Source organism: Paramisgurnus dabryanus, chromosome 14 (genome assembly GCF_030506205.2).
Source record: "Paramisgurnus dabryanus chromosome 14, PD_genome_1.1, whole genome shotgun sequence".
NCBI lineage: Eukaryota > Metazoa > Chordata > Actinopteri > Cypriniformes > Cobitidae > Paramisgurnus > Paramisgurnus dabryanus.
This window is the reverse complement of record NC_133350.1, coordinates 30,727,525-30,737,323: the sequence shown is the minus strand read 5'-3', so window position 1 is coordinate 30,737,323 and position 9,799 is coordinate 30,727,525. Positions and strand designations below refer to the sequence as shown.

At 37.5% G+C, this 9,799-nt stretch overlaps 1 non-coding gene across 1 annotated transcript; it reads right to left on the bottom strand.

Annotated features, from left to right (window-relative positions):
- Positions 1–9,383: 9,383 nt before the first annotated feature.
- Positions 9,384–9,524, bottom strand: LOC135719570 (U4 spliceosomal RNA). The gene has a single exon (XR_010521202.1). It is a non-coding gene; the product is annotated as a U4 spliceosomal RNA (small nuclear RNA).
- Between the last annotated feature and the right edge of the window lie 275 nt (positions 9,525–9,799).

Genomic DNA, 9,799 nt, shown 5'->3' with positions numbered 1-9,799 from the left:
TAGCTTGTTTGGATCATGCCAGCATTCCCGTGAATCAGCGGAGCAGCTGACCGACTCGAAACAGCACTGGACATACTGAGCAAGAACACCAGTCGCTCTTAGTTTCCCGTTTATTTTGACAGAAAAATCTGAGGAACGGCTCAATTTCCCACTAAGCAACTGTGTTAGAACCGAGGACAACTCAACATTTTCCTGACCTTCTGTATGGCTGATGATGAAGAAAATAAACCTCATTAAAATAATAGTGAAAATTAACCATCATAATCTAAAAAAATTGAGTAGCTCCACGAAATGATTCCAAGGACGTAATAAATATCTTAGGGTTCAACTATCACTGATATCCTTCCAACATCGAACCTAACTTGAATGCTGAAAATCGTATGGCAATATATAAAATCCTTCAACTTCCTCTGAAAATCCAGATGTTCAGAAACTTCCTTGACCCACACCTGCAAGGATAAACAGACAGACATTTCACCACAGATGTGTTTTAAAAGGATTAAAAACTGTTTCCCATAAACTCTTGAACTCATTGCTTTTCAATGGCATGATGATCTGTTGGAAAAGCAGGGAGAGAGAGTCGGCAGTATTCTTTTACGCAATACTGCTCATTCAAAGACATGGAGGATGACAACATACAAAATCCTGGTACCGGCAAACAGCATGACCATCTTAAAGTGTAGATGTTGTAAATGACGTCAAGTTCAGATGTTGCTTTTCCTAAGTTGTACTTCAATTCTTGATACAATGTGCAAATGTCTATAGACATCCTAAAACTGTATATAAATATTGTTTTGCTTACAACTGTGGATGCGTACAACGGAAAATATTCCCCCTTCCCCAATGTGACGATATTTTTTATTTAGTCACTTGGTTTTCTTAGCTCATAAGTCATCATACTAATGCCATTCTGTTATATAAAGACTGTTTCATAAGACAACAGGGCTTTTATAATGTAAAAGAGACAGACGGAACGACTGATTTCTGTGTCTGAAATATATTGTACTAAACCAACTTTTTCCTCTTGCTTTTCTGTCGAAAGATCTTCTGGCTTTTAAGATTATTAAATTTTAGTACCTTTTCATTATTTCTGACAGTCTGTATTTTATTTGTTTGGTCTGACATCTTTTATTGACAGATTTTATTTCATTATTAGGCTGTCAACGTTTTTATTGTTTATCGTTTTTTATTTTGTGCCAAACATATTGCATAGAAATCCGTGCGCTGACACCTGTGGCGCCTGTAGTTTTTAAGAGAGGTTAGGTTGCATTTAGCTCATCTTGTAAATATTTTGCACAAATGTTACAGCATCATATGAACCTAACAAAAGTGCGTCTGGTTATTTTTTATATATTTGGTTATCTTTTAAATATTATTTTGCATATAATCATTCAAGTCAATGTGATCACATATGAAATTGAGGGGGTTTTTTTACTGTTTTTTTTTTTTGTGCTGGGTTGCCATGACTTTGTATGAGGAGATACTCTCTTCTTGTTACTCACTCGAGCATTGTATTAGCAATGTAGAGGTGTGAGATTCAATCCCAGAATCAATTAATCAATGCTCTATTAGTAGCTTTGGATAGAAGTGTCCAGCAAATGCATAAATGTTCTCATAGAGTACAGTATAAAACTGACACTCCGTGCTTACATTTGCATCATAAAAACACTGATCTGATCTCCTGGCAGTTCCCTCAACAGTCACATTGTCACTTGTTAATGGAGCAGCTGTGGAGCCTGGCAGTGTTAGTTAACATACATTTTATTACAGAAAAAGAGAAAAGGACTTGTGAGGAAAAAACAAATGGAAAAAAAATTGGAAAATTATGAACGATATTTGGAATAAATGTTTTTTTATTGTGTTAAAATTGCACTATAAATACGTCCACACATTTTTATTTCCACATTATGGAGTAAGTTGATACAGTGGTGTTGTCCTGTGTGAAGGCATGGGTATACAGGGTTTAGACTTTTGGCTGAGAAAACTGCCATGTGGTGTTCTTATGCTGAATGTGAGCTCAGCAGAAACCCTGCTTCCCATCCTCAACACCTGTGATCTGACATTGAGAAGATCTAGCCTTCCTGGTTATAAAGTACTGAAGGCAGGACTGTAATCCAGGAAAAGTATCCTTGCATGTGTTCTACCAAAGTCCAGGTGTTGAAGAGTCTAATTCAGAGCCAAACACCCCTTTTGTAGTCCACTGATCTGTTGGGCCAGTTGTAAGCAAAGTTCTCTTGGCACTTAATGGCAAATTATGTATGTGCTGCTGAAGTCATCCAGGGTAAATGTGTCTTGTTTCTTAGGAACCAAAAGACCGGAATTAGCGTGGTACTAAGCAAACTGGTTTTAGAGGGGTTTGGCCACTTTTAGCTGGTCAGGCTGGAAGACCAGCTACATACGGTAAGTGGCCAAAATGTTTTTAAACCAGCCCAATTGAGCAGCTAAAACCAGGCTGATTGACATTTTTTTTACAGTGAGTCTTGTAGTTATATTCCTCTTTGTGTCAGATTGCGGAACTTTTGTCTGACTTGAGACCATGTGACACCATACCATCCTTCCTTACATACTCCTTACCCTACCAATCTGTTATGTTCTGCGCAAGTGTGTAGTGTACTATTCATTATGATCCCATCAAGTGTTCATAGATAAGATAACTTAACTGTTTTTAATAATGAGGGATGACAGAGATTGAAAGATCGCTTCACTAGTGAGAAACATTGTGATTATGTGAATGTGTGAAGGTAAATGTATTCAGAGAGTAATCCAAAAACAAACATTGCTGCACTTTGTTAAAAAATGTAATGTCATTCTTCCGCAGTTCTATCATAATGTGTTTGTTTCAGTTGGCTATCATAAAGTTTTAAGTTAGGACACCTGTGAGGTTACCCTAAAGCAGGGGTCGGCCCGCCAGTAATATTTTCTGGCCCGTCGGATTGATTTGAAATCCGTTTTTTTATTTTTATTTTTTTTAATCACACTTTTTTTATTTTACAATAACAGTTTACAAAAATGGCCCCGTGTTTCATTCCTTCATTCGTTTTTTCAAATCAAAACCAAAAAGAAAGAAAGAAAGAAAAACGACTTGTTTTTCTATTATTTATTTCCTGAACTAAAATCAAACGACTCGTTTTCTGAATGTGCGCTCAGATCAAAAATAACAAAAATGAATAAAAACGGGTTCGGACAAATTTTAATTGAACACCTTAGCAGACATATACCAATGAAATAAATTTAAACAGATCAGGTACTAACATATTAAATTTCAATAAGGGTTTTAATAAGTTTGAATAGAAACCTTTCCGGTAAGTCTCATTCGCTTACAGTCCGACTTTTGAACTTTTTTCATTATTATTTATTCGCGTATAACACACTGACAAATAATATGTATTACCTGATAAAAAAAATATTTGCGTCGTGGACAAGTTGCCACCGGCTCGCAAGAATGTCCTGAAAAAAATGCGTATAATAGCTAGTTTAATCTTAACCGGCCGCTCTTTCTCGTTCTCTTTCTCTACCAGCGCATAACTGTCATTAGATTTTGAACATACTTCTAAAACACAATCAATCAAATAATTGCAGAGGTTTGACTTCATGAATCATTTGCAAATTTACCTCGTAAATCATGTCAATGCGTCACGCGTGAAGACGTTTAACTCCGTGACATTGCAAATTACTGAAAAGTAATTGCAGGCATTTAGAAACCACTACACAAAATATGATAAAATAAACTCTTTTACTGCAGTAATATTTTAACTATTACACTTTTAACGTAGATTTTAAAGGAATCTACTGTTCTGTTCTGTTACTTGAACTTGGGGCTCGAGCCCGACCTTAGGTTCGACAGCAAGTCAAGTTCGTTTACCGTTAATTATTAAGACTAAATGGGCAGGTAAATTCGTTAAAAAAAATGAAAGTAATCCGCCAAAATATGGTTTTACATGTCTATTAAAATAAAGCCATTATTAATTTTCCTAACGCATAGTTCTTTGATCTTTACCTCCTTTTAAAAATATATTTGGCAAAGGAGGATTTTCAGCAATTTGTTTGAACAGCAACTCTGCAACCAATGGTTTCGGTTTGAGTGAGAGGCTTTGTCCTATTTAATTTATTATTTATATTTCATTATTTTTTCTGTGACATTTTTTCTCTGCTAACAATACAATGTTAAAATAATATTTATATTGGCACGAACACAATTTTTGTATAACATTTATAATTGTTATAGGCTACTTCATCTCTCTTTTTTCGTTAGAGACATTGAATTTGAGATTCTGGGAAAGAGATCTAACGTTAAGTTTTGCGGACCCGTCAGGTCGGGAAATAAAGCGGGTGAACACAGAGTGTATTTTAAGCGGTTTACTGAATAGAACCTTGTCGGAGCTGGACAAAAAGCGGAGACCTCCTTAAACCTTAGGTGTGTATGTGTGTGTCCCGGATAAATATTAATAAAAAAAGGAATACAGTTCAAAAGTCGGACTGTAATTTAGTCTTTCATGAGAGCATAAATGCCGACCTTAGGTTCGACAGCAAGTCAAGTTCGTTTACCGTTAATTATTAAGACTAAATGGGCAGGTAAATTCGTTAAAAAAATGAAAGTAATCCGCCAAAATATGGTTTTACATGTCTATTAAAATAAAGCCATTATTAATTTTCCTAACGCATAGTTCTTTGATCTTTACCTCCTTTTAAAAATATATTTGGCAAAGGAGGATTTTCAGCAATTTGTTTGAACAGCAACTCTGCAACCAATGGTTTCGGTTTGAGTGAGAGGCTTTGTCCTATTTAATTTATTATTTATATTTCATTATTTTTTCTGTGACATTTTTTCTCTGCTAACAATACAATGTTAAAATAATATTTATATTGGCACGAACACAATTTTTGTATAACATTTATAATTGTTATAGGCTACTTCATCTCTCTTTTTTCGTTAGAGACATTGAATTTGAGATTCTGGGAAAGAGATCTAACGTTAAGTTTTGCGGACCCGTCAGGTCGGGAAATAAAGCGGGTGAACACAGAGTGTATTTTAAGCGGTTTACTGAATAGAACCTTGTCGGAGCTGGACAAAAAGCGGAGACCTCCTTAAACCTTAGGTGTGTATGTGTGTGTCCCGGATAAATATTAATAAAAAAAGGAATACAGTTCAAAAGTCGGACTGTAATAAAGGCCGCGGTATACTTTTTTTCCGCGTCCGCGTCCGGCTCGCGCGCGCACGCGTCCGCGCAGCTTTTCGAGTATACTCCCCGCGGCTACACGCGGATGGCCGCGTTCGACACTATACGCAATACAAATGATTTCTTATTCAAATTATTAGTCTAACAGGCTGTCAGGGCAGCACTGATTTGGCGACATTTACAGTACATTAAAACATTATGGTAGGTGAAGAAAAGTAACTCATCCACCATTGCAAACACAGTTTAGAACAAACAACAAGACAACAAAGAACAGGAATCAAATAAACATGCTCCAGAGCTTTCTGTTCTTTGAAGAAGTAAAAGTTAAAGAAGAAAAACCATAGTGTGTGTGCAAATGCTGTCTATTTCCTTTGTATAATTGTTTATAGTGGAGTGTCCTGTCGAAATATTTTGACGCGCATGCGCTGTTGTACGCGGACTGTACGCGCACTGTCCGCGCGGTCTCAAATTTTGGGCTGCACGCGGACGGTCCGCGCGGCCGTCCGCGCACCCTCCTGATGACGAAAATGACGTCATGCGGACGGCGCGCATACGCGGACGTCCCGAGTATACTTTCGGCTTTAGTCTTTCATGAGAGCATAAATGCCTGTAATGTTACCACTAATAGTACTTGATCTGATTTATATATTATGCCTATAAAGGTGTTAAATAAAAAAATTGTCTAATCCAGTAATTAATTTTTTATGTGAGCACACAATCAGAAAACCCGTGGTGGTTAATTTTTTCATTTTTGTTTTTAATTTAAAAAACGATTGAACGAATGATACACAGACCCATAACCATGTTTTTAGCCATTTTTAATGCCGTCTTTCGTATTTTAAATAGGAAATAAAGACAATGTTTCTTGACAAAAGATCAGATAGCCTATACTAGGCTAATTCAAAATAAGACGTAAGTGTGCCAACAGCAGTTGGCCCGCCATCTACTGGCTAAAAAAAATTTTGGCCCGCGGCCAAAGTTACTTGCCGACCCCTGCCCTAAAGTTAAGATCGTTTTCAGGATGTTTTGTCAAGTTAGGATGCTTCTGTAATACCACTTTCCTATCTGCAGTTAAGAAAAGATCATGCATTTAGGAACATCGTTCTGTAATAGCTTTTGTCTTAAATAAGGTCCTAACTGAAATTACCATGGTTACCAAACAGTTCAGATAAGATTTTAAAGTTAGATTTTTTCTGTAATATACCCCCAGGCAACCAAATCCAAAACAGGAGGCCGAAGGGCAACAAACAGTATAATCCACTTCAAAAATATGGTGAGCAACTAGGAGGCGATGAACATCAGGTGCATAAGCAGTGGTCAAAACCCAGGTGAAGGTTGTACTTAAAATGTATGGTTTGTTTTAAGGGTTTTGCATATGCATAATTTTCTATGAGTGACGATTGAACACAACCACAATACTCTTACAATACTCCCCAGCAAGCAAAAACCAAGACAGTGAAATGACGGCTAAATATAGACCCAATATAGTCTGGCTACTAGTAACCCACTTTTACCCTAAATTTGGTTACATGCCATGTTGGCCTAAATAACTTGGAGATGTACTATATTCCATCATGTTAGCAAAGTTAACAGGTGTTCAAGGTGTTTGCTTTCATTTCTTTTACATGTTCAAAAAGTAGACATAAGTATTTTTGTGTTGTTTTCGGCATATATATATAGGCTATATATAAATTCTTAAATTAAGATGTATTTTCTTGATAAGCAAAATGACCTAGGATCAGGGGCGCCGTAAGGGGGGGGGGAGTTAGGACGATTCTAAGGGCCCATGAACTTTTGAGAGCCCCATGCAGCCAAGGACTGTGCCGCACACGCAAACCCCTATGTTTATACTCGACGCGTCCGCGGCAAAAATGACGTCAACGCGGAGTGGGCGGTCGCGCGAGACCCCATTTCGCGTGGTTGTGTGCACGGCATTTTTTGTTACTTTCCGCGCGGCTCCGCATCCGAAAATGACCGAACTCGAGGCGATTCTGTCCGAGCAGGCAAGCCTGTGACGTATCTCTTTGATCAATCCAAGCTAAACAATGTATATATTTATCTGACACTCTGTAAGTAAAGTATGGAAACTTTGCAGTTTAAAACACGAATTCTTTTACATGATTCAGAATGTTTGGCTTATATTTGTATTGAATGAACCTCTAGACGAGGAATAAAATACAAACCTTAAGATATCTGCACTGTTTGTTTAGTAAAAAACGTTAATGAAATGATAATGTTTAATAAAGACATATTTAAAAGATTGTTGTTTTATTCATGTTCTCATATTTATATATCAAACTCTGATGTTAAAAGCACCAGGGTTGTTCCAGCGGACGACTTCTTCTATCCTCTTCTTTGTGTTTGTTTTTGACTTTATTGCTCGCGTCGCCCCCTGGTGGTTCAAAAAATTAGTGCAACAGCGAGCGCGTCAACTATACTGCCCTCCAAAGGCTAAGTGCAGTATCTACGCAAACACTGAAACAGAAAAATGGCTTTAAAGTTTTTTACACCAGTCAAACATGTTACTGCAATTTTGGCACACACGTTTCTCTGAAATGGGACAAAATTGAACCAGGAGACTTTGTCACAAGACACAACAGATCTCACAAAGCCCATTTTAACCCTTAACTCAATTTTGACCAAATGCGTAGTTACTGCGCTTTGGCTTTGTAGGGCAGTATAAACGCCTCGTCCGGTTGGTGAGACGCGCGCGCGATTCGCGGAGGCTTGCGTTGCGGACCAAAGTGCGAGTATAAACAAAGCTTTAAGCTGAGCCCTCTTAGCTCCGCCCCGTCTTTACTCTGCGTTTTAGCGCCGTCTTCAATCCACGGTCTCACAGTGCGCGTGAACTTCAGAAGAGAAAACTAGTCAAATTATGTATATTAAAGCTTCTCAACTTGCAACAGGTTTAAGAAATCAATGGAAATCTATGTCGTAATCTGCTATAGTTGTCATTAATTTCATTTTAGAGCCCCGTTGATTAAAAAACAGTCTTTAATACCACTATAGCTGTTTTCTTAAAGAGTAACTAAACCCTAAACCAACTTTTTTAGTTAATGATCTGTAAGAATGGGGTTTTATTAGTGCTGTTCATTGATTTTAGTAAGTTTTTTGACATTTGGATATAAAGTGTTTCAATACTACAATATATGGTGTAAAACGTCTGAGTGCTGCCCTCTTCAGGTTGAACGGTGGCTACTGCAGTTGAATTTTCCTATTGAATGTTGGGTCCAACAAATGCCTCGTGGTGTAAGCAGGTTCAAGCTCACCACGCCGCTTTGGTCAAGCATTGTTGACCCAGTCTTATTTCAGGCAGAATGTACATAAAAGATGCATTGTTGTTGTTCGCCATTTTTAAATGTTACAATGTCGTGTGTGTAACAGCTCAAGTATACAGTATGTCACTAAGACTGTCTCTGAAAATCAGACTAAAGCCTCAAATCTTATTGTGAGATAAAAAGCATCACAGTTTAATTTCAAGCATTTATTTCACTATGATTTCAATCGCTGACATGACATTACTCAGTCAACATTAAAGATATCAAGTTTATATTTTCACAAATGTTCTTTACATTATGTAGGATGATTTTATGTGGAAAACAGTAAATCACAAAGAAATACTTCAGCTGGGTTTTCACAGGCATGGTCACATTTATCTTTAATCTTTAAGAATGTTGCATTTTCTCTGAATATTTGATTTAATGAATTTGCATTGCACAATAAATTATCTTAGCTGCAGACATTCTAGGTATCTATAAATACTGATAACTGTGGTCAAAACAATAGCAAAATAAATAGTTCTGTATTATTAAATTACAGACAAAGATTTTGAATAGCTACAGTAGGTTGGATTGTATGTTTGGTACGAAAATGGGTATGGGGGGGCCTGACCCGGGCCCAAAATTGCTAGCGGCACCCCTGCTCTCCAATTGCACGAGATAAAGCACATGTAACAAAAACGTGACCCTTCCTGTGAAAAGCCAGCTAAATCATTTTTTGTGATTTGCTCATTTCTCCATAAAATCATCACACATGACGTAAAGAACACTCTGTAAGACGCAACCTCGATATCTTTAACGTCCACTGCCTCATCAAAGATTGAAATGAATGTGACACCAACTATTGGGATGAGCCTGCGATGCCCCGATCTCATTACGAACAACACCAACACAAGCGGACATCTTTCTTTGCCAACGACTTTGTAAGTCTCTTAAGAGACTAGCAAAAATTGCCAAAGCTGACTGTATTTCAAGTTATCCGCGCAGGGCTTTGGTTAAAGTTTTCAACCAGCAATGATCACGCCTCGGGTAAACCTCATAGGCTACCATATTGCCTCTGCGAAAGAATGACAGCAAAGGTCACGACCTCTCCTGTGCACATTCACGGACGCTGGACGACATGGTGGTAATCACCATGAGAACTGAGATTAGACTTCAGGTACAAATTTTAGAGCATGTTTTTTGTCGAAAGTATATTGAGGAAAGGGTAAACACTGCAGAGGGCAATTAGGCAAGTGGGAATTGTTGACTTGAACCCTGAGAATATAATCTGTTACAGCTTGGAGAGTTTATTTCATTATTTAAAGATAACAGGATTGATTAAGAGAATGTAGGGTTTTTTTG